Source organism: Protopterus annectens, chromosome 4.part0 (assembly GCF_019279795.1).
Source record: "Protopterus annectens isolate FY-2018-M chromosome 4.part0, PAN1.0, whole genome shotgun sequence".
Taxonomy (NCBI): Eukaryota; Metazoa; Chordata; order Ceratodontiformes; family Protopteridae; genus Protopterus; species Protopterus annectens.
In genome coordinates, this window is record NC_056733.1 from 1275992373 (window position 1) to 1276018856 (window position 26484).

Sequence of the window (26484 nt, forward strand, 5' to 3'; positions counted from 1 at the left end):
AACCTCAAAAAGCATTCACTCGAGGCACTCCTTAAAATGGAGAACATTGACATCTGTGCAGTGACAGAGACCTGGTGCAAGGCTCCAGAGAGCACCCCTGCATTACCAGGCTATAATTCATACCACACCTTCCGGCCACCTAACCTGGACCGAAACACTAAAGGTTGAGGCGTGTCCATATTCATTAAGGATATCCACACCTCCAGGATAGTTGCTCAGCATAATGCATCCAAGATTATCCAAGTGCAACTAACTCTGGACAAGACTGCAAGCCAAATTGTAGCTTGCTACAGATCCCCCACCATGCCCCAGGATTCCCACTCCTCATTTCTTGATACAGTGGAAAATATTAGAGTACAACCTAACACCCTAATACTGGGGCAATTTCAACTACCCCACCATTAACTGAGAAAACTACTCATGTACCAACCCTTTTGCTCAACATTTTCTGGAATTCATAAATTCCAATGCCTTGGATCAACTTTTCCACACCCCCACCAAGGGCAGCAATATCCTAGACCTGTTCATTGCCAACATGGGAGACCGGTGTTCCACACCAGAGGTTAATTTCTTGTTTGTCAGATCTGACCACAAGCTAATCACACTAGACATCCACATCCCGCTCACACACCCCCATTAGGGAAACCACAATAAAAAATTTCACCAAAGACAACTTCATGCTTCTTAAGACAGAAGTGGCAAACTTCACAACACCCATGCAGACAGCCAATAGAGGTACGACTGCTGAATCCTGTACAAATGCACTTTATAAGCACTTACACGAGTGCATGGATCTTGCTATCCCTAATAGAAGCAAGATGTTATCCTCCATAAAAAGGAAGCCAACCTGGTGGTCCCCTGCCATAAACAAACTCTACAACAGAAGAAAGAAGCTGTTGCAAAAAAGAGTAAAATCCCATGATTGGGGGAACTCCCTGGTCAGCCTCAGTAAGAAGCTGAGACCCCTCATAAAATCCTGCAAAGCTAGTTACGAAAACAAATCACCACTAATTCTAAAGACAACCATAAAGCATTCTATAGCTATGTCAAGAATCTCAATGGCAACACTCAGATCTGCTCTGAGTTACAGCACAATGGGGCTAAATATACAGAACCAACTGATACTGCCAACATCCTGGCAGATAGGTTCAGTGCTAACTTTACCCCCCCTCTCACCCTCTAAAGGGCATATCTCTATACTTGAGGAATGCAAAGTTCCTGTAATCATGGCTGCACAGGTCCACACTCTCCAAAGCCAAGAACACAGCATCCATAGGACCTGACAACATCCCACGCTGCATTCTACACGAACTACAGAATGAACTGGCACCCCACCTAAACACCATGTTGAATCATAGCCTCACCTCAGGTTTTGTGCCTTCTGAATGGTGCACAGTGACGGTTATCCCACTCCACAAAGGGGGAGCCAACATGGACCTCGGGAACTACTGCCCCATTAGCCTAACGAGCCTGGCCTGCAAGGCCATGGAAGGTATCATCATGGAACTTATAAACAAAGACATTGGTAATCTCCAAACTCTGGACCCCACCCAGTTCGGATTTGTAAAAGGCAGATCATGTCCCCTAAACCTAATAGACTTCTTTGAAACAGTCACCAAAGCTGTAGACGAAAGAAAAGGTGGTTCACATAGCCTATTTAGATCTTCCCAAGGCTTTTGACACCATCCCCCACTCTGGAATTATAGATAAACTCACTGAGCTAGGTATAAATCCCTATGTCACAAGATGGGCTGCCAACTGGCTCACTGACAGGACCCACACTGTAAAAGTAGCAGACTCCAAATTGGAATTCAGACCAGTGAACAGAGGAGTACCACAGGGTTCAGTCCTGGGTCCTCTCCTGTTTGGTATCTACTTTTCTAAAGTACAGGCTAACACAGAAGGTCTTTGGCTAATGAAGTTCGCAGATGACTGCAAACTAGGAGCCATAACTGAAACTCTTAAATATGTGGACATCCTACAAAAGGGCCTAAATGAGACAGATGCCTGGTGTCAAAGCTATGGTCTCAAGCTCAATGCCAAAAAGTGCACTGTCATCCCCTTTGGTAAAAACTCTGTACCCATGAGCTACCACATAGGTGGTAATTTACTTAACATTGAAAGTGTGATAAGAGGCCTTGGGACACAGGTGGACAGTAGTTTCTCCTTTGATAATCACATCGCCACAGTAGTCAGGAAATCCTTCTATGTTGGCACACCTCATCACAAAAGGTTTCTCATTCAGGAAAAAAAGAGGTCATTGTTCCCCTCTACCCGTCACTCATTAGACCCATTATAGAGTACAATGCCCCTTTAGGTATGTACATCACAAGACATCTACAACAACTGGAATGACCACAGAAATACCTCACAAAGAGGATTACCAGCCTCAAACAGATGCCCTACACAAACCGTCTCAAAAAACTCTAGCTTTACTCCGTCACATATTGCGATCTCTGCCTAACATACAAAGCTATGTCAAACCCAGAGCTGTTGGACATGCTCCACTTAAAGAAATCCCAATCCCTCTGAGTTATACACTCTAGGGACCTAAATCTTGTCACCACAATAAACAGAACATGATAGAGGGATAGATTCCTGCCACAGAGACTTCCCATACTCTGGAACAAACTACCTATCTACATCAAACAAAGCTCCTCATTAGCACTCTTCAAGAAAAATCTTGATGATTGGATGAGGAATAGGAAATTCACCCCAGGGATCACCTCTGTGGCTCTGCTTGACAGGGGCACAGGAAAATAATTTTCTTGGGTGGCAAAAGCCAGGGTACCTTTTTGGCTAGGCATATATAGGCCCTAGGGCCGATAGCCTAGTACCTACCTATGAACCTATGAACCTATAAGGGCACCCGGGGGGGCTCAGCTATCTCTGCTTCAGTCCTGGGGAGGAATTTTTCTTTTTTTTTATTTATATGCCTTACCCATTTCCTCTCCCCACCTCCCATGTTTGTTGTTGACTACAAGCAAGGGCAACTCACCTCTATGAACCATGCCTCCATAAGGGAGCATCATCAGCGAATGTCCTCCCACCCAGGATGGGCACACCCATCCCTCCTTGCCACTCCATCAGTTACCTGATCCACTAATCAAACCTGAGTCAACTGGGCCATAGTCAGGGCTTTTTCTCTTTATTCCACAAGAGTGGCTCATAAGAAATTATCCTTGTTTGGGGGTATTTTAAGTGTGCACCATCACTGATTTCATCTTTTGGGAGATTTCTACCTTCCTCTTTTTAGTTCGACTGTAATTATATGTAACTTTAGGGGGTGTGGAGCTTGCTCTATATTGGTGAGGTGCAGGGAGCAACAAACACTTAAAGTTAATATTTTTTCCTCTTCTGCACTTCAGGCATTATTTTTTGGTATTTATGTGCTGATAAAAATGTTAGCTTCAGAATTGTAGAAAAATACAAATGCTGTCTTTCTTATCAGGAACATGATACCTCTAAGGTTCTAAGACAAAAAGATGGGCATGTTCCGAGAAATACAAGACTACAATGCACTTGGTTAAATTGAGTTGCAGCAGGAAAGTAAAACATATAACACCTGTGCAAGTCTTGCTGCATCTGAGATTGGTTGTAATGGTTGTTTGCTCTGAGCACATTTTTCAGGCCATCTTGGATTGGAAGGGGCCTATCTGCATTTTAGTGAGAGGATTGTGTTGATGGGACCCTGTCTGGTAAAGGGAGGTCAGTCTAGGGCTTAGAATAACCATCCTCATCTTTTTAACTTTTTTTTTTCAAGTTTTTAGCTTCTGGTATTTAGGCCCTGCATTTGATAAGGTTTCTGCTTGTTTGTGCATTGTTCAGCACCGAGCACTGCAGTGCAACTGTAGGCCAAAGCAAGACAGTTAAATCTAACAAATTTTCCCTTAGGTACTACTATAGCACACTACTGTATCCCTCATCCTTAGTGCTTTCCCAGTCAGAGAAATACTGCTAGTGAGCTGTAACCTATTAATCACCAGAAAAAAAAATAATATTAATAATAATACATTAAAATAACCCCCAGGTAGAAATATCCAACCACTGAACTCTTATGTGAATGATTCTGAAAAGCCACTCCTAATGACAGCACTCTTCAACTTAGCATTATGGACAGCTGGACTACCCTTGTTTCTCCTGCCAACCTTTTTGACTTGGGTCTCTTAAGGCAGTGCAGCAATTGCCTCATGTACACCGACAGCCCACTACTAATAACTCAGTCTAGTACAGAGTGTAAGAGATGTACCTACACCAAGAATCTTGAATCCATGCTCTCTTGCACTCAAAACAGTAACATGGAAGAAGTTGTCAACTCCCCAGGATGGACAAGGAGAAAGTCACATTCAGCTGCCTTTCTGGTGCCAGGATTGGTCAGATCATGCATGCAGTCAGGTCTCTGAGCAACAAATGGCATTATGACTCTGTGATAGTTCATGTTGGTGTGAACGACCTGAGATGTACATCACTAGACTATATGAAAACAGATATGGTTGAGCTCTCTGAGTATGTGCCCCAGGCAAGTATGTCCTTAGCCTTATGCAGCATTCTACCCTCATCTAACATGATGCCACAGTATAAACAAAAAATATTGATTTCAATAACTGGTTTAGTTTTTGATGTCATTCAAACAGAAACCAGTTCCTGTCAGCCTGGGAAGCCATGGTTAAAAACCTTGCTGCTTTGTCAGAGATGATTTGCACCTGGCACTTCTAGGCTTTCAGCTGCTGGCAAAGGCTCTTGCCTCCCCCATAGTGCTTTTTTTAAGCAAGGTCTCGAAACAACATTACTGATATGAAATTAGCCAATCAGAACAAAATAAGGGTCATGCTGCTAAATACTAGGAGCTTAAACCAAAAACTGCATTCCCTGGAAGTACTTCTGTTGCTAGAAGATGTAGATATCTGTGCAGTCACAGAAACCTGATTCAGGTCCTTAGAGAGAATTCTGGCCTTGCAAGGCTACAATGCCTTTCACACCTTTAGACTGCAAAATCAATGTGATCAAACCAAAGGAGGTGGTGTTTCTTTCTATATTAGTGATAAATTCACCTCCTGTTTAGTTAGACTGGACAACTCCGTGGAGATACTCCATGTCCAGGTTATGGTGGATAAGACTCCCATTCAAGTTAGAGCCAGCTACAGATCCCTCTCCATGGATCATGACACCCATGAAGCCTACATAACCAAACTGGAGACAATCTAAATTTTACCAAATACTCTGTTTATGGGGCATTTCAATTATCCCACCATCAACTGGGAAACCTACGCTAACCCCAAATTGTTAGCACAAAAGTTCCTTGACTTTCTTAATTCAAATGCCTTGGAACAAATTGTTCATACCCCGCCAAGAGGAGCAAACATTCTAAATCTGGTCACTAACATATCAAACAGATGTACTGCCTCAACTGCTGGGCCCTCGTTAGTTAAAAGTGACCACAAATCAGTCACCTTCGAGCTGGCACTAACACCGGAACTCACAAAGGGTGAAATCAGATTAAAAACTTCACCAAGACAAAGTATACCCTCCTAGGCAAAGGTATAAATGCATTCCAAGCCTACCCCAAGCTGGAAGTGGTAACTATGCTGAAGCTTACACTAAAGCCATGTACAATTACTTGCATAGGTGTATAAACTCGGCTGTACCAGAAAGAATCAAAGTTAGAGCCCCAAGTAAAAACAAGCTGCCATGGTGGGCATCCAACATCAACATACTTTGCAATAAATGCAAAATGTTACTGTCCACGAAAACAAAGCCAAGGCCCCAGCAATGGAAAAGCACCCTCCTCAGCCTCAACAGGCAAATAAGACAACTTGTCAAACCCTTTAGGGGCTCCTATGAGAGAAACTTAACAAGTAGAGCCAAAGATAACCATAAGGCCTTTGACAGCTATGGACGTAGTCTAAAAGGTAGGACCCAACCACGTGCAGAGCAAGTGACCCATGGTATCATATACACTGACCCCACAATGATATAAAACCTGCTAGTGGACAGGTGTGGTGAAAATTTCACTCCCTTATCCCCTCCTAACTTATCACAAACCTTCCCCCAACCCCCCTTACATATATGAAGAGCAGGTCCTCAAGACCTTGTCCAGTGCAAAAAACACAGCCTCTATGGGACCAGATGACATCCCAGGCTGTCTTCTAAACAGGCTAAAACATGAATTAACATCACCTTTAAATACCCTTTTCAATAACAGCCTAACCATAGGCTTGATTAGTAAAGGCATCGCCTCAAGACTTACAGAGGTTATAACTCCTCTATACTTGGTACTAATCAAGCCCATAATTGAGTATAATGCCCTGTTTGGCATGTACCATACAAAGCACCTGCAGCAATTGGAGAGTCCTCAGTGTTTTCTAACAAAGAAAATCAAGAGGCTCTAGCATGTGCCATGCACAGACCAACTAAAGTCCCTGTCACTATACTCTGTATCATATAGACTTCTAAGGGGAGAATTATGCCTGGCCTACAGAGCAACCCAAGACCCAAACCTAATAAACTTGCTGCATATCAGTAAATCAAACGGGACAAAGGCTATCCATTCCAGGGACCTAAATATGGCCTGTGACTTAAACAGAACATGCTGAAAGGACAGATTTATCTCCCAAGTACTGCCATGTCTTTGGAACAGGCTCCCAATTAATGTGAAACAGAGAACCTCTATGACACTGTTCACATGGAACCTGGACGAGTGGATGGGGCACCCAAAATTCTTACCTGGGATAGTCCCTACAACCCTCCTGGACATGAGCAGTCATCACTAAACACAATCATGGGTATTAACTAACATTTTCATGGTATTATACTGGGATGAAATGGCTAGGCTTAAAATGACTTTCGGGCCGATAGCATAGTAATCTCCTATGAACCTATGAGCCTATGATCCTATGATAACATATGAACAAATAAAGCTGTGTGATATTAGGCTACCCCAAATAAGAAACTCAAGCTCACAGCAACAATATTGAACCTACTGTGGACCCAACCTGTCCTAACACATATCTTCTATGTTTTAAAATTACTTGAAGGAAAATGAAAACATCTGTATTACAATAGAGTATTGTGATTAATGCGAATAATCTAATAAAGTTAACTATGGACACAGATTTAAAACTGTTGAGGATCAGTGGCTTTCCACAGAAAGCAACAATCTGAAATGTCCTACCTGCTGTAGTCCTGTACAATTAAAACATATGACATTCACTGATATTTTAAAACACAATATAAATAAAAATCAGACAGGATGATTGGACTATAAAGAGAAAGATCTAGCTAAGAAAAGACTATTTTAGTCATCTCGTGTACAGAGATAGAAATGATGCATTTTATCTTTAAGATCAAATAGTGGGGATCAACTAAAATGGGATACTGAAATTTGTGGAAAGTATAAATGCACAGACATAACATATAAACCTGCTTTAGACTGAGGGGGAAGAAATATATACCAAGAAAATTAAAGTTCTAACAACTTTTATTAGCAAATACAATAGGAAGTAAAACAAGGTAGTCTCTGTAGTTGAATTTGTAACTTAAAAAAAAATAATTCCTACAAAGTAAATAAAACACTATGGTGATGGAAACTTAACTTATGCAAAAAACATAGACTTTAATGTCATTTAAAATGTATTGTTACACTGAAGACGTATTTATAAGAGCAGACTTTCACCATGCTATTGTATAATAAAAGGAAAAAAAAAAGTGGCAGCCTTATACCAGATACTCTAATATCAAAATTCCATAGTTGTAAAATGAAGTGCAGTAGAAATGTACAAGCAGTAAGCAGAGTGACCTGAAGAAAAAGCCTGAGCAGCTTGGGGGTGTGTGTGTGAACAAGAACACATAGAGAGAGCAAAGTACATGGTTCTGTTTTGACATGTATGAATATTCCAAAGAGAAAACTTATGTATAAATGTAGAGTTAAAGCATAGTCCTGTATACTAAGAGAAAAGTAATAAAAGCTATACTTTTATACCAGAGTTTGGAGCGACAAAGTGAACTAACAACAATTAGAGGGACCTAAATAAGATTAAATTCAGCAGCAGGTGAATGGGAGAGAAAAGGGTACAGAACATGCAATAAGGTCACCAGCAAGCGTTTTAGCTGATGCTATAATTTTAACTCAGGATATCCCTGAAAATCAATATCAAAATACCACAGTAATAAAATCTTAACTAAGGCAAAATATGTAAAAAATAATCTTGTTGGACACTTTTGTTCCTGCAAAAGTAAATAACATATGTAGTATTATGTCAGAAATGATGGTGTCCAGAGCCTAAAACAGCTAAGTAAACATATGTTGAACCATGCTAAAAAGAATTAGAGAACCAAAGTAAATCTGTATGAGCCAGCAGGTGCATGGGGGGGGGGATGCAACATAACACACCAGTTTAAACAGTTCAAGGGTTCATATATGAATAATAGTAACTAAGACCATTAAGAGCTTATCCAAGTGAACCTTTGAGGAAAATAATTTAATACTGGTCTCTTCCTTAGACCAGGAGGTCAATTTAGGGTAACCCTTGTAGAAAAATTGACTAACCATCCAATTATCAAAACCTAATTTGAATGTGGTTAGAGTACTGCTTTATTTGAAATTTAAGGAAAATATTTTTTCAAAGGTAGGAAATACATTGGGTTAGGAATAAATTCTGCCAATGACGTTAGTTATTTGTTGATGTATATTAAGGTTATTGTTGCAGGTGTTTGAATTACCATTGCTTCAATGAAGGTAAAAGATGCTGAATAGTCTCCATGGAGTAATTAGTAAGAGACAGGGTTGGTAGTCTATATTAGTAAGTGTGTGGTTGAGGTCCATAATCTCTTTAGATAGGAATTTTTGGGTAATCACAGCGCATATAAAATTTTGTTTTTTGTGTGTGTACAATAGTTTATCAAGTTATAAACAGTACACTGATTAAATATTTTTCTATTACAACAATGTCACTTTAAGAAGCAACACTTGGTTAGTTATGTCATGTGGCTAATTTTAAACGCAATATTTAAATCATGTGATGGGATTTTATTTTTAGCTCAGATAAAGTTCTTATTTGAAATTCTTATTAAAAAGGAAAGAAAGTACTTAGCCAAAGTATTTTGGTGTTAAAGTATATTTTTTATCTGCTTCTTTGATTATATTCTGGAATTTGAGGGGCTGTTAGAGTTGCTGTGGTGGAGTTTTCTTGCTGGCACTTTGTTTTGTTATAAGTTTCTTGTAAAGTTCCTTTGCCATTTGCTGTTTTTACTGAGTTTTGATGTTTGGCAGCGTGGAAGATAGTAACGGTAGCAATTCTGTTGGTGTCTAAAATGACGTAAGTGATTCAAATTTGGATTTGACTACACACCAGTTCCCTCTGATATCTCTGATCTTACCCAAACATTAACAGGTCTGTTGGCTCAGGTGCAAGGAGTGCTGATGAGTTTTAAACAATGTAGCCCTATATTTTCATTGCTAAACAGCAAAATTAGAGACAATGATTCTGTTTGTGGCACTTAAGGACTTGAATTGAGAGTTTGTGACTTTACACCAACTGTAAACATTAGAGGTAACATCTCTTGTTTTAATTTAGACAGTGTGTTACAGCCCAACATTAACCCTTTTGGGTTAATCAAAGCTGGGCAAGTGAATTCTGCTTTTGATGTTGTTAGACCATCGGTTAAAAATTCCATGCAGCTTGTGTATGAGTTGGAGAAACAGTTAATTAAACTAAAAATGATCGAACTTGAAATTTTCTACATGGAACTTTGTATTGGAGTTCAACAAGTGCCACTTGGGTTGAGGGTTTTTAAATTTCCAAATAGGACCAAACAGAACGATACACTTTATAACAGAATGGTTCAATCATTTAATAATACTGATATTGAGGTTATGAGACTTTTGGTGTGTAATTACAAAGACAAGCTAAGTATTTTGAAGGACTTTATTTAAAAAATTAACATGGACATTAAAAAACATGGACATTTTAACAACTATGTGACTGTTTACAACAGTGTGGAGCAGAAATTGGGGTCTATGTTAAATGTTCAAACATCCAAAATGTCGAACATTACATGGTCGAGACATTTGAAATTTAAAAACCCTCGAACATAAAAAAAAAAAAAAAAAAAAAAAAAAGAAAACACAGAAAAAAACACTTTAATAGTGTAGGCAGGGGGGCAAGCACCCTTGCACCCCCCTATACCCCTCTACTTAAATATACCAACTCCAAGACCGCACTTCAGTGCAGAAAAGGGAAATTCTCCCTAGCTGCACCGTACAATGCCATTGAAAGTCTGTCTTCGAGCACTCAAAATTTCGAACGTTTGGTCTCGACCATGTAACGTTCGAAATTTTGAGTGTTCAAAGATTTGACAGGTACCCAGAAAGGGTTAGACATCTGGCTACTAATGTGACTAGAAAACAAAAGGAATTAGCTGGAGATATAGCAATGTACACTAGTGGTAAAGCTTATTCATTAAAGAAGCAAATTATTCAGGATGAAATAAACTCTGTAGTTGGTAACAATAGGGAGACTCTTGATAATTTGTCAAATGGATCAAATGAGACCTTGACAAATCAAGTCTTGGTTTTGAATGTACAGCAAAATGAGTCTTTTCTGTTACTAAATGAAAATAATGTAGAGCAACGTGCTAGCAGTTCTGGACACGTGATGAATTTTGGTAAAGTAGTGACTGTTCCTCTGCTATCCTCCCTTTTCAAGAAAGAAACACTGTAAGGAATCAAGATTGCATGAAAAAGAAATGAAAAGAGAGAGGAAAGACCAAAGGGAGAAGAATTCAGTCAAAACAATTTCTTTGTTTAATGCCTGTCCTGTTATTAATCACAATGATTTTAAAAGATATGTATCGACCACAGGGTACAGGAGCGGTCGCATTAAAATCAAAGCAGTTAATTCATAATAAATCACAGTGTTAAGTGCTTTCATCTATGACAATTCAGAGACTTCTTCAGAATAAACAACGTGTGAAAAAAATGTAAAGAGGTTATCCTAGGAACAGGGGTTGAGGGGGTTATGTACCCTTCCAGAGAGGGAACCGGAGGGGGGGGCTTTTGAGGCCAGAGATGACTTCAAGTACTGCTGTGTCTGACTCATTTACTGCACATTAAAACACTAAAGGGGACTTTAAAGTTTTCAATTTCTCCTCTTTCCATATTGATGTAACTGATTGTGGTTTACTTGTGAAAAGTTTGACTTTTGTGCCTGAGAAAGGTTGTGACATTGCTACAACTTTGGTTGATTTAAAGTATTTTGTAAGGAAATTGAATCTTAATGTCCTTTTTCAGAATGTTGAATATGTCAGTAACTCATTGCATGTATCAAGCACATTTAAACCCCATTTCCATCCTTCTCTTCAATTGTTTGTGAAAGATTATGTGAAATTGACATTAGAGGTTTAGGTCATAATAATTTGGCTTCTAACCTTACTAAGGATGAATATGTCAGGTTATTCAAGCTAAGATCGAATAGCAATGTTAGAATTATCAAACCAGATAAAGGGGGTGGTATTGTTATCATGAATACCACTTGTTACAAGGAAGGGATGAAAAAAAGTTTTGTTTAGTAATTTGTATAGGAAAGTCTCACTAAATGAGTTAAATGGAGCCTACAGGAGAATAAAGAATGATTTAAATGATTTGTTTATTCATGGGAGCATTCCTATTGATGAATTTAATTACTTGAATGTGCCTCACCATAAGATACAAACAATTTTTGGTCTCCCCAAAATTCATAAAGATCTTTCAAATCCACCCATGCAACCCATAGTTGATGCCAGGGCCTCAATAACACATTCTTTTACAAAATTCCTAGATATTAAATTGAAATCTTTATTATCTGGTAAAGTAAATGTGTGTAAAGATTCATGGAATTTCCTTAACAGGATTAATAGACTTGAGTATTCTGCCTCTGGAATCTTCATTACAGTTGATGTGAAAGACCTGTATACTGTGATACCTCACAATGTAGGCCTTGAGTAGTTTTGTGAGTTTCTAGTTGAGAAAGGGGCACCACAAGTGACAATTAATGTGTATGAACTTCTTCTTCTTTTGGCTGCTCCCATTAGGAGTCGCCACAGCAGATAATCCATTTCCATTTCTTCATGTCCTCTGTATCTTGCTCTGTCTCACCAACCACCTGCATGTCCTCTCTCACCACATCCATAAACCTTATCTTAGGCCTTCCTCTTTTCCTGTTACCTGGCAGCTTCATCCTTAGCATCTTTTTCCCAATATACTCTGCCTCCCTCCTCAGCACATGTTCAAACCAACATAATATTGCCTCTCTGGCTTTGTCTTCAAACCCTCCAACCTGGGCTGAACCTCTAATATACTTATTCCTAATCCTGTCCCCCTCATCACACCCAGTGCAAATCATAACATCTTTAACTCTGCCATGTCCAGCTCTGACTCCTGCCTTTTTGTCAGTACCACTGTCTCCAACCCATATAACATAGCTGGTCTCACTATCCTCTTGTAGACCTTCTCTTTCACTCTTACTGGCACTCGTCTGTCACAAATCACTCCTGGCACTCTTCTCCACCTACTCCATCCTGCCTGTACTCTCTTCTTCACCTTTCTTTCACACTCACCATTACTCTGAACTGTTAATCCCAAGTATTTAAACTCATCTGCCTTCGCCACCTCTACTCCCTGCATCCTCACCATTCCTCTATCCTCCCTCTCATTCACACACATATATTCTGTCTTAGTCCTGCTGACCTTTATTCCTCTTCTGTCTAGAGCATATCTCCACCTCTCCAGGGTCTCCTTCACCTGTTCCCTACTCTCACTACAGATCACAACATCATCTGCAAACATCATAGTCCATGGGGACTCCTGTTTGATCTTGTTAGAATTGGTTATAAAGAATAATTATATATTATTTGACAATGATTATTTTCTCCAAACTGAAGGTGTCGCTATGGGCTCTCCTTGTGGAGGATTATACGCTAATATAGTTATGCTGCATTGGGAGAAAAAATATCTGTTTAATTGTCTTTTTTATGCCCACTATAGGATGTACATCCGTTTTTTGGATGATATTTTTATTTTTTGGGATAGGCCTGTGGATGCTATCAGTGAATTTTTAAAGTATGTAAATGGTTCTACCCCATTTTTGAAGTTTACACGAAATATAGGTCAAGTTGAGATTTCCTATCTGGATGTGAAGTTAGCTAAGAATGCTTCTTTAAAGGCATTCACATCAGAAAATTTTAGAAAGGAAACATATTCAAATATCTTTTTACATTTTGATAGTTCACATCATTGTAAACAGAAAAAGCTGTTGTTAAGGGCCAATTTGTAAGAGCTGCCCACATGGTGACCTTATCTGAAACCTTTTTGGTTGAATGTGATCTTCTTAAGAGTATATTTTTGAAAAGAGAGAATTCTTTCAATTTGATAAATGAGGTTATGGTTGAGGTGATCAATAAAAGAGAAAGGGGCCAGTTTAGACCTTAGATTTCTAGCACACAGTCTGATACGGTGAATGTAGGACAACCCTCAGATAATGATATCAGTTCAAATACTAGTATAGTTTTGAAAGATGACATTGTGTTGAGAAAAGATAATTTTCAGTGTGCTTTTGTTACATCATTCAACAAGTCTAGTAAGCAGATTGCTAATGGGTTATTTGCAAATTGGGTGATTGTTTCTAACAGCAAAGACATTAGGCAATGTGTTGGTGAAAAACCCAACACTGTGTATCGCAGGGGTAAGTGTTTTAAGAATATTTTAGAGAATAATTACAAAGGGCCCCTATCAGGTTGCATGAAAAAATGTGGTTCTTGTAACTACTGTTCTCACATTTTAGAAGGTTCCACTTTTAGAATAAATGATGTGGTAGTGAAATTAAATAAGAAATGTACTTGTCAAACAGAAAGGGTCGTTTATTGTGCTTTCTGTATGGTGTGTCCTTGTTTTTACATAGGCAAGACTGAGAGGAAATTAAAAAGTCAGATCTATGAACATTTGAGGGACATCAGGCTAAATAAGGACACCAATGCTTTAGCCAAGCATTGTAATGAGTTTAATGGACATTTCTTTAAATACAATGTCATAGAAGTTTTAGATGTGGATGTTAGGGGTGGACCATGGACTCAGGGGCGGCTCGTGCTATTGGACTGCAGGACTGCAGACCCCCCAGCTGTAAAAAAACAAAAAATAAACAAAAGAGAAAATAAAATAACAAAAATAAAATAAAATAACAAAATAAATGCAACCGCGAGTCCCGGAACATAGCGCATGCTCACTCGCCGCATTTCCCAATATTTGGACTGCTGGTGAACCAGTCTGGAGCATGCACACAGAATCCAGACTATCTCCACCAGCAGTTCGGATTACGACAACAACATTCAAGTCCAAATTTTCCCAGCAGTCTATGCAGTTGCAACTGCATAGACTGGACAAGGATCGGACTGCAATGTCCGCAGGCAGGCTGGTGCTCTCACGGGAAGGATAGGACAAGCTTCAAGGTGCTCTTGTGGGAAGGGCTAAGTCAGTGCGGAGACTTTGTTACATGGATGGATTTTGATGCTATGGACTTTGCTTGGCAGTCGGCTCAGGTAGGGTGTGTGTGTGTGTGTGTGTGTGTGTGTGTGTGTGTGTGTGTGTGTGTGTGTGTGTGTGTGTGTGTGTGTGTGTGTGTGTGTGTGTGTGTGTCTCTGTGTGTGTGTGTGTGTGTGTGTGTGTTTGTGCACACATTTTTTTCCATATGTAGCCAGGATTCAACTGCGATCAATTTGTTATTGACACTTCCAGTCTTCAGACTGTCTATTCTTAGGTCTTTATTTGTGATTAAGATAGGATTTGGTTAAAAATGCTAATTTGAAGTCCCTGGTTTTGAGGGGTTGAGGCAAATGCACAATTTAGCACATGGTTACGGGAGATGGGGTTCAGTTATATACCACCATCCAAAAGCATTTTGATAAATCGATAATTATTCTTGGAAAGGAATTTCTTAAGTAGAGTATGTAGACTAGGGTAGTTTTGTGGAAGCTGTAGTTGGATTACAAACAGTTTTCTAGAAATGTGGGTTAATTTGAGGGAATAGCCTTTTAGGAAGGGTGGAGAGTTTATGTCAAAGTTGTCAAAGGTATGCTGTTGTAGGGATGTGTCATTTTGTATATCTATTGAGTGTGTCTACCAAATAAAGGCGCAGTAGAGGGGTCAGTAGGAGACAAGAAGTTGAAATAATTGTGCAAGGTGAGGTCAGCGCAATGCAATAATTAGTGTAATACTTTTAGTGACATAAAATAATTAAGCAGCACGGGTGAAATGTCAGAGTGATGGAGTACAGGGAAAAGGGCATGAAGGATGAGAGGAGAGATGTGTATTTAATAACATTATGTCCTTTAACCATTGCTATTGCAAAAGGTCAGAGTGAGAAAGTTTTGAACTGTAGAGAACTCAAGTATAGGAGAGAAAGGTAGTATAGTAGTTCAGATGAGCTGCCACTAGGACTGTCCCGAGGTCATATGTGTATATATACAATGGAGCATATATCTTGATTAACAGCACACATTATAAAGCCCATGACCATCTATGGAATGTCATCGAATACACTTAACATTGATCCAAAAATGGTCAACAAATAAATAAAACATATATTTTTGAAGAGGGTCAAGCCTCCCTGCAACCCCTGCTAATTATATATTCCAACTCCAAGATTACACTAATGTGGGGAAAAGGCATATTCTGTGATCCCCACTGTAGTGTGATTTGTAACATAAAGAGTCACTGATTTTCAAACAACTTATATTTGCTGAGCTGCACCGGCTCTAGTTATATCAACAATTTGTTTTATCAATCAAAATAGATGCTCCCATATACTATGTGTGTGTGTGATGCCCCAGTTGCTACATAGTGGTGGGTAGTGAATAAGGCTTGAACCCTGTACTTTGGGCCCAAGTAGCAAGAGCCTGAAATCCCTACTGACCACCATTTGTAAAAAAATTGCAGATTTTTGCCTCATATTTGTTCTGTTCTGTTCCTCATAAAATCTATGGTTTCTGTATTTTTTTTTCTTAACACAGCCAGTAGTGTAGTGGTAGCATCGTTGCCTGACAGCTACAGGTTGTCTGACTTGATTCTTGGCTGGGGTGCCTTCTGTGTGGAGTCTGCATGTTCTTCCTGTGTTTCTGTGGGTTTGCTCTGGTGTCCTCCCATCTTACAAAGACATGTGTCTGGAGTGTTTCTTCCTCTACCAAAAATTGGCTTTTGCTCCAAGTCAGACTTTCTTGGTTAACAAATGTTAAATAAATAAAAATGACAAGCATTTGAATTTCAGACTTCATATTCTTCAGAAAGTACATGGTAACACAAAACCTATTAATATAACAAGTTTATAAGTTTATAAGATGGATATTTGAAATTTTATCCGTATTTTTGGGACTGTATTCCCCCATTATTGGCTTTGTCCAGGTGTTTTTGTGCCAAGGTTGAGAGCTATGGTGATAACTGAACTCACTGAATATGTTTGGGGGGCTGTATTCCCCCATTACTGGCTTTGTTTATGTGTTTTTGCTAAGAGGTTGAGAGCTATGGTGAGAACTGAATTCACTGAATATGTTTGGGGGCTGTATTCCCACATTATTGGCTTTGTTCAGGTGGTTTGTGCTAAGTTGTTGACAGCTATGGTGAGAACTGAATTCCCTAAATGTTAGCCATTTAAGTTTCAGTCTTCCTTGTTTTAATAAAGCAGATGATTTGGCATAGTGGTATATTGCTCTGACTGTTTTGCACAGGGTCCTGGGTTCAATCCTTGGCAGTGAAATGTATGGTGGTGACACCACATTTTATTCTAGCAACTTTCCAACATTATACAAGCAATGTTTAAAATGTGTCCCTGTTTTCTGGTCTTTTGCCCCCACCCCTAAATTTTGGCTTTTTCCAGATTTCTTGTGCTGCAAAGTTCAGAGATACAGCTGAGTGTCAAGTAGATTTTACAACAAGCTGAGAGCTGCAGGGGAACAAAAGTTTAGTACTGCTTATGGTGAGTCAGCTTGTATTGTTAATAGCACAACAGCTAGTGTACTTGCTTTTGATGCAGAAGGCTATGGGTTCTACTGCCACAGTAAGTAGATGCATTGCTGATACTGTACTATATTGTAAAGGGGTGGATGCTGCAGTCCTTTTTGGTGAAGATACCTAGTAACTATGAACCTGTTATCAGTTTGCCATCCATTCCCTATTGCAATATTACTAGCTTATCATTTGTTTAATGCAACATAGGCAATTTATTCCTCAAGGGCAGCAATCACTTTATTTGTAGATGAAACACAATGAAATATAAAGTTGTTTGCTAGCAGCAACCTCTTCATTAGTTACAGATTTCTTTAATGTGGAATTATTTAGATGACTTTTACTTCTTCAGAGATTGTGCATATTTACTGATACTGGTGGACTGTAGAAGTTTGAGTAGACCTTATGATAGAAATGTTCTGAACTGGGCAGTTTTGTCATTATTGGTGCATGCATTTTGTTTCATTGGTTACTGGAAAAATGTTCTGAATTGGGCAGTTTTGTCATTATTGGTGCATGCATTTTGTTTCATGGATTACTGGAAAAATGTTCAAAACAAATTTAAAACACCCTCTAACAACTGTACTATATTGTACAAGGAATATAATTTAATACAATCAATCAGCTAGTGTACTTGCTTTTGATGCTGAAGGCTATGGGTTCTACTTCCACAGTAAGTAGATGCATTGCTGATACTGTACTATATTGTAAAGGGGTGGATGCTGCAGTCCTTTTTGGTGAAGATACCTAGTAACTATGAACCTGTTATCAGTTTGCCATCCATTCCCTATTGCAATATTACTAGCTTATCATTTGTTTAATGCAACATAGGCAATTTATTCCTCAAGGGCAGCAATCACTTTATTTGTAGATGAAACAATGAAATATAAAGTTGTTTGCTAGCAGCAACCTCTTCATTAGTTGCAGATTTCTTTAATGTGGAATTATTTAGATGACTTTTACTTCTTCAGAGATTGTGCATATTTACTGATACTGGTGGACTGTAGAAGTTTGAGTAGACTTTTATGATAGAAATGTTCTGAACTGGGCAGTTTTGTCATTATTGTTTCATGCATTTTGTTTCATGGATTACTGGAAAAATGTTCAAAACAAATTTAAAATGCCCTCTAACAACTGTACTATATTGTACAAGGAATATAATTTAATACAATCAGGAAGGTGTATCAAAGACCACATGCATGTTTCATGTGCAAGGGGCCTATGATTTGAAAACAGCCCAAAGTTAATCTTTTCTGCCACTGGCAAAATGTATTTTCTTTGAATGTGGGTTTCAATGCTGTTTCAATGAATGTGAGTTTCAAGGGCAGAGAAGTTTTAATGCTAAGTCTGTTTTCATTGTGAGATTGCATTGCTTTGTTTAGCAGATGTCTTAGTATTTGTGATGTAAAATGCAAAATAAAACTTTCAAATGAAGTCCAATTCATCGCAGAAGTAAAGCAGTATGCACTTTAGTGTTTATGGTAAATGGGGTGAAATAGCCAAGTAATGGTTCATTGGAATGGCTGCAGTGGGGAGGCTCCATTCGACCATGATTTTGTGAGGGGGAAGGGCGGCAAACTCAAAGACAGCCCCGGCTAAACTATACCTTTCAACTGTCCAGATTTTCACAGAATGAATAGATTTTTGCTTCATATTTTTGGTTTGTTCCTCATAGAATGTGTGGTCTTCTGGCAAATAATTTAAGAATTAAGTCACTAAATAATGGCAGACATTGAGTTTCAGACTTCATAACCTTCAGAAAAATGCATGCTAAAGCAAGACCTGTTATTCTATCAACTGTCTCAGTTTATACAACAATTTTTAGTACTGTTTATATGTTCCCCCCAGTTTATTGGCCTTGTCCAGATTTCCTGCATTAACAGGTTGAGAAGTACGTACAAATAAATTTCTTTATAGAATTAGGCATATCCAAACCTCTCAACTGCCCCCAATTTTGGCTCAAAATGTTCCCTACCCCTAATAATCGCTCCACAAAATTGCAGTTTTGGAAGAAAACGTGGAGGGTTTACAATTAAAAAATAACTGTAATAATCAGAGTTATAGATTATTTTTATTTCAGAAATGCATGTAGATTCTTTTATTTTGTCAGCTGCTCAAGTTAGCAGTACTAACATTAAAAAAGTGTCCCTTCTTTGACAGGTTCCCAGTGTGGCTATTTTATATTTTTGCATCACATTTTTGATCCATTTTTCATAAAATTTTGTTTTTTTTTTTGGCAAATTAGTGGCAAATCATTAAAGACTGAAGTTAGAAAATAATGACAGACATTTGAGTTTCAGATTTCATACCCTTCAGAAAATTCATACTAATGCAAGACCTACTATTCTATTATCTTTCTAAGTTTATAAGAGCAATATTTAAAAATTGTCCTTATTTTCGGGCCTTTGTCCCACTTCTATTATGGCTTTGTCCAGATTTCTTGCTCTGAGGTTGAGAGGTAAGACAAATGTGTCAGGGCCATCACAGTCAGCCAGAGACATTTCAAATTGTGACATACTTGTTGAACCCCACTCCCCCATGTAGTGACTCTGGATGTGCCCAAGCAAGGCAAGGAACAGTTATGCAGTGTAAATGTGCAGAGTACCCCCCCCCCCATCCAAGGTAGACACAAGTGCTGCCTTTATTCTGTCCTTGATTTTGGATAATGTTCTAGTTTCTGTCATATTTTTATGCTGTTGAGTTATGCTTATTATTACTCAGAAAGTGTCTGTTGCTCTGTGTTTAAGTAGCAATGCTTTAATGACCATCAGGTAAGCTTGTTTGAGATTGTAAGATGCAAGTAAACTTTAATAAGCATGCTGTTAAAGAATTGCCAACATTGAAAGCCTTTCTATTGTTGCCATGCAGAGAATACTTACATAACTAGATAATGTATAAGCCTTGGATATTGAAATGCATATGACAGTATTTGTAATAAAGGACAGGATTACATTATTTTAAGAAGCTCATTACATTTGTTGAAGACTTGCAGTCATCTTTATGCAGGCTTTACCTGTAAACCAAACAGAATGCTAATCTATCATGTGTGGTCCATTACCTGTACATTAATCCTTTGAGCAATGTAGCTTGAGCTTGTTTCTTGTTTGCTATTCATTTTTTACTTTGATCATGTTTTCCCCATGAAACAAGTAGATAGTTGTTGTCAGGCAGCAGGTCTTTTTTGGATAAGAAACATTTTTACAAGTGGGGGTATCACAGAGATTGCTACATTCAGCATGATACTTGGTACTTTAATAAAGCTGAATATAAATTATAATTAGAACTGCAGTGCAAGGAGATGTGGTTTGAGTTGAGTGCTGCTTGTTTTTCTTATACTTGATTTTGACTGGCATTCGAGTAATGTATTTAAAAAGTAATTTATTTTTTCATGCCTCACAACCTTTTTGTTTCCATCTAGATATTAAGTAAGCTGTCATGCAGCCAATGCATTCAAATATGTTTTTCTTCTGCACTTAATTTTGTCTTGATTGGACTCTCATAATGATGTTTTTGGCACCCAGGGCAGCGTATTTAATTGTATGTACAGTTTTTGTGGTTTGGAGCATAGCTCCTCCCCTTTCTAGTTGTCCACACCCCTCCATTGACCCCACCCATTCAGCTGTCTCCTGCAGTCTCCCTTTGATTTGAATTCACCAGCCACCACTGCATGGACTTTATATCTGGAAAGGCAGGAAGCATTATGGCAGCTTAGAGTTAATTCCACACAATGGCCTGGTATTAATGATTCCCTATCTATCTCTTGTTTCTTAAAGCTAGAAGCCTTGGTGAGGTAATTATTCAATAATTGAATTTCTCATTGGAAAAAAGACGGCAGGTTTATATTTATTAGTTAGCAGGTTGTCGAGAGTGTGTGTGTGCGTGTGTGTGTGTGTGTGTGTGTGTGTGTGTGTGTGTGTGTGTGTGTGTGTGTGTGTGTGTGTGTGTGTATGTCTGTGTCTGTGTGTCTGTGTGTGTATGTGTGTGTGTGTGTGTGTGTGAGTGTGTAAACACAAAAACTAAAAACTACAGCTTTTTTAGCTCAACTCTTCTCCCAACGGGTTAAACATTCTGTGGTCATCCCCTGCCCAACAGACTTGCCCAGCAAAACAGCTTGTGAAAATGTTATAAATCTGCTTAAGTTACCTGCCTGAAGCAGCTTCAAAAACAAACTAAAAACCACAGTTTTCTAGCTCAACTGTGGGTGTTTCTTCTATTGTAATTTATCCACACTGAATGTGTTTTTAAGACTATCTGCTTTTTTAAAAGTGAACTGCTCCTTATCATTTAAAGCATTACTACAGGGCAGGTGATCATTCACGTAGGTTAGTTTCTCTGGCTGTAGTAACTTACTTTGGCCACCTGGAGGCAGCACAAAGCCAGCAGTCTCCCATATTCCTTGTTGTTTTAACTCTACTCCCCTCTACTCATCACTCATTAGACCCATTATAGAGTACAACGCCCCTTTTGGAATGTACCTCACAAGACATCTGCAGCAGCTGGAAAGGCCACAGAAGTACCTCACAAAGAGGATTACTGGCCTCAAACAAATGCCCTACACTGACCGCCTCAAAAAACTCCAGCTTTACTCCGTAACATATCGCCTACTCCGAGGTGATCTCTGCCTAACATATAAAGCTATGTCCAACCCAGAGCTGTTGGACATGCTACACCTAAAGAAATCCCAATCCCTCCAAGCTACATGCTCTAGGGACCTAAACCTTGTCACCACAATAAACAGGACACACTGGAGTGATAGATTCCTGTCCCAGAGACTTCCCATTCTCTGGAACAAGCTACCCATCTATGTCAAGCTAAGTTCTTCATTAGTACTCTTCAAGAAAAATCTTGATGAGTGGATGGGAAATAGGAAATACACCCCGGGGATCACTTCTGTGTCTCTGCTGGACAGTGGCAAAGGAAAATAACTTTCTTTGGTGGCATAAGCTATGAAACCTTGCTGGCTAGGCTTACATAGGCCCTTGGGCCGATAGCCTAGTACCTACCTGTGAACCTATGAACCTATAACAATAGTACCAATAACTTTTAGTTTAATGTCATTTTAACTCTCACTAGTTCCAGTATATGTAGGTTTAATGTTGCCAGCCACATTCTAGAGTGTTATTTAACCCCTAATATGTCTTATGTGCCCTTTGTATCCTGTTTTTAAATTTATATCTGCAACATTTCCATCTCTGGCTTGCTATCTTCTTACTTCATCTGCTCTGATTTTCACAGTTGCTTCCTTTCTGATTATTTTCAGTGCTGCTTCACACTGCTGACCTGGCCCTACTGGTTCCAACCAGCTAGGCCGCTGTGACATCCATCTCCACTCTCTCTCCATCCTCTCCCCAGTTTCTTTCACTTTCTTTTCTTTCCATCCCGTCCCTCAGACTCTTTAACTTTCCCTTCCTTCCTGTGGTGCCATCTTTAAAATCCTTTCTAGCTTCTGTGCAGTCCACATGGAAGCTTCTACTCCCCCCACCTGTGTGCTCTCTGGCTTTAGAAGGTATTGTGCAAGACATACAGTTTTATTTATTGCTGTGTTTACACTGCTGCTACACACTGGCTGTCAGTGCAGAGTTAACTGTGTTTGCTAAAAGTTGCTTTATCTGTACAAGTTACTGCATTTACTCCTATTACTACATTACAGTTTTTATGAATTTTCTGCCCTGCTTACAGGGCTTAGTTAACTGTATTTGCTAAAAGTTGCTTTATATGTATAAACTACTGCATTTTCTCCTAGTGCTTCACTACAGTTTTTTAAAAATGTTTTCTGCTCTGCTTACAGGGCTTAGTTAAGTGTGTTTGCTAATATTCGTTATTTCGGTACAAACTACTGCATTTACTTTTAGTGCTACATTAGTTGTTTAAAAAGTAGTATCTGCTCTGCTTTCAGGGCTTAGTCAACTGGGAATACTGTTATTGCTACACTGGTTATTTTTTTGTCTGCATTATACCTCAGTTATCCTTCTGATTCACTAGGGTTTTTCTAGGTCTGGTCTTTCATATGTCTTTTCTTACTTTCTTGGTGTAACCTTTTCATAGTTTCATAGTATAGTACTGGGCTATCTGCCCTAGGGCATTTATAAGCCTAGCCAAAGTGTATGTGGCTTTCGCCACCCCATGTAATGATACAAAAGAGTACAATTTAAATTAAATTTAGTTTACTGTGCCTCTATCTAGCAATGACACAGAGATGACCCCCGGGGTAAACCTACGATCACCCATCCATTCGTCCAGATTTCTCTTGAAGAGAGTCAGTGAGGGGCTCTGCCTAACATGGACAGGTATCCTGTTCCAGAGTGCAGGAAGCCTCTGGGTTATGAATCTGTCCCTCCAGCATGTCCTATTCATATTTGTGCTGAGGTTTAGATCTTTAGCTCTCATGGCTCTGATGGATTTGGATTTTTTGAGGTGGAGCATGTCCATTAATTCTGAATTGGACATGGCCTTGTACGTAAGGCACAGATCACCTCTGAACAGGCGGTATGCTACTGAATAGAGCTGGAGCTTTTTCAGTCTGGCAGCATATGACATATGCTGGAGACCCTTGATCCTCTTGGTAAGGTACTTTTGGGGTCTCTCCAGCTGCTGCAGGTGCCGGGTGAGGTACATACCAAATGGGGCATTGTACTCAAACATAGGCCTGATAAGGGAGGAATATAAGGGTACAATGACATCCTTTGATCTGGATGTGAATCCCTTCATGATAAGGTGGGCAAGGTAGAAGGTCTTTCTAACCACTTTGGCGACGTGGGTGTCAAATGAGAGGTCACTGCCAACTTGGGTCCCCAGGTCTCTGATTACTTTTTCCATACTTAATGGATTACCACCTATGTGGTAATTTGTGGGTACTTTGTTTTTTCCAAAGGGGATGACTATACATTTTTTGGCATTTAGTTTAAGGCAATGACTCTGGCACCAGTCGTCTGTTTCTGTGAGGCCCTTCTGGAGGATGCATGTGTCAGCTGGTGTGTCGACTATGGTGCCTAGTTTGCAGTCGTCTGCGAACTTTGTCAGCCACAACCCCCCTATGTTTGCCTGCACATCTGAGAAATAAATGCCGAACAAGAGGGGTCCCAAGACAGAGCCCTGTGGGACTCCACTTGTGACTGGCTTAGAGTCTGACATAGCTCCAGCTATTCTGACTTTGTGGGTTCTGTCCTTTAGCCAGTTTGCAACCCATCTTGTGACAAACGGGTTTACATTTAAGCTGTTGAGCTTGTCTATGATGCCTGAGTGGGGTATTGTGTCGAAGGCTTTTTTCAGATCCAGGTAGGCTGTATGAACTGCTTTGCCTTCATTGATGGCTCTAGTGACTGTTTCAAAAAAGTCCACCAGGTTTAAAAGACAGGATCTGCCTTTTACAAAGCCGAACTGGGTAGGGTCAATTGTCTGTAGGTCCCCGATGTCTTTGTTTATGAGTTCCATAATGATCCTTTCCATAGCTTTGCAGACCAGGCTGGTCAAGCTTATGGGGCAGTAGTTTCCAGGGTCTGTAGAGGTGCCACCTTTGTGGAATGGGACCACTGTAGCTGTACGCAAGTGTTCAGGGACGTATCCTGTAGCAAGGCTAAGATTAAGCAACGTTCTTATGTGCGGGTTTAGCTCCTCTAGGAGTTCACGTAGGACGCAACCCGGGACACCGTCAGGTCTCATGGATGCTGTAGTTTTAGCTTTGCTGAGGGCAGCTCTCACCTGGACATCTGAGATTTCAGGGAGGTTGCATTCAGCTGAGATATTTATTTTGTCTTTTGGGGGAGAGGGAGGGGAGAAATATGCACTGAACCTGTCTGCCAGTATGTTGGCAATATCTGTGGGTTCAGTGTATTTTTTGCCATTGTGAACTAACTCTGCGCATATCTGTGGGTTTCCGCCCAGGTTTCTAACATAACTGAAGAAGGCCTTGTGATTATCTTTAGTGTCCTTAGCAATTTTTTCTCTCGAAGTTGGCCTTTGATGATTTTATTAGCGAACGTAGTTTTTTGCTTGTGCTGATCAGGGATGCCTTCCCTTTATGGGATTTTGCTCTGTCTTGCAGTAGCTTCCTTCTCTTGTTATTAAGTTTGTTTATGACAGGGGTCCACCAGATAGGATTCCTGCCTTTGGTGGAAAGGGTCTTGGTTTTATTTGGGATTGCATGATCCATGCATTCTTGGAGATGCCCGTAGAAAGCATTTGTGAAGGATTCAACAGTGTGGGATGTGGTTTCCACTGGCCCAGGGGGCTTGAAGGATTCCATTTCAGTCCTAAGGAGTGTAAAGTCGGCTTTTGAGAAGTTTCTCACTGTGGTCTTTTGTGCTGAGGGTGGAGGTGGGATTTGAATATCTAGGGTTATTAGTTTATGGTCTGATCTCACTAGTGAGGGGTATACTTCCGGTGTTGAGCATTTTGTCCCCATGTTTGTGATGATCAGGTCAAGTATATTATTTCCCCTTGTGGGGGAGGTGACTAGTTGTTCCATCGCATTTGAGTTGATGAATTCCAGGAACCTTTGGGCTAGGGTGTTGGGGCTTGAGTAATGCACCCAGTCTATGTTTGGGTAGTTGAAGTCTCCCAATATGATGGTATTTGGTGAGACATTCATATCCTCCAGTGTCTTCAGGAAAGCTGAATGGAGTTCCTGAGATTGCAAGGGTGGTCTGTAGCATGCTACAAGTTGTATAGCAGTTTTGCCTATGGTTAGTTGCACATGGATGGTCTCCGATGCTTCGTGCGTTGCCACTAACCTGGAGGTGTGGGTATCTTTAATGAATATGGACACTCCCCCTCCTTTTGTGGTTCGGCCCAGGTTTTGGGGCCGAAATGCATGATACAAGGTATGACCTGGTAGGGCTGGGGTGCTCTCAGGAGCCTTGAACCAGGTTTCAGTTACTGCACAGACATCGATACTCTCCATACTGAGGAGTGCTTCGAGAGCCTGCATCTTGAGATTTAGACTTATGGCGTTGAGCAGCATTACCCTTAGTTTTTTTCCTTTATTGTTTTCTAAGGTGGTGGGTTTGTCTTTTGAGCCTTGCCTAAAAAAGGCACTATGAGGGTGGCAAGAGCCTTAGCCAATATCCGGAAGCCCAGTGGTGACAGGTGCAAGCCGTCCCTTGCGAAGCAGCGTGGCTTGTCCAGCATGTCATCCCAAGCAGACAGACATTGGATCCCCCTAGATGACACCAGTAATTGAGCCAATTATTAAAGCTGATCATCTTGTCTTTCTATTGTGGCATCATTCTTGGTGAGGACAAGATGCTGCTCAGAGTCAGGGTCATACCGGCCTGGGCTACATAATCAGAGAGCTCCTCTATGTCTCTTTTCATGTAGTCCAAGGAGATACGTCTCAGGTCATTCCCGCCAGCATGGACAATGACGGAGTCATATTTGTACTTGCTTTGGCGTGACCTGAGTGCTTGTGTTATGTGGCGGATCCTAGCTCCCGACAGGCAGCTCACCGTTACCCTCTCTTTGTT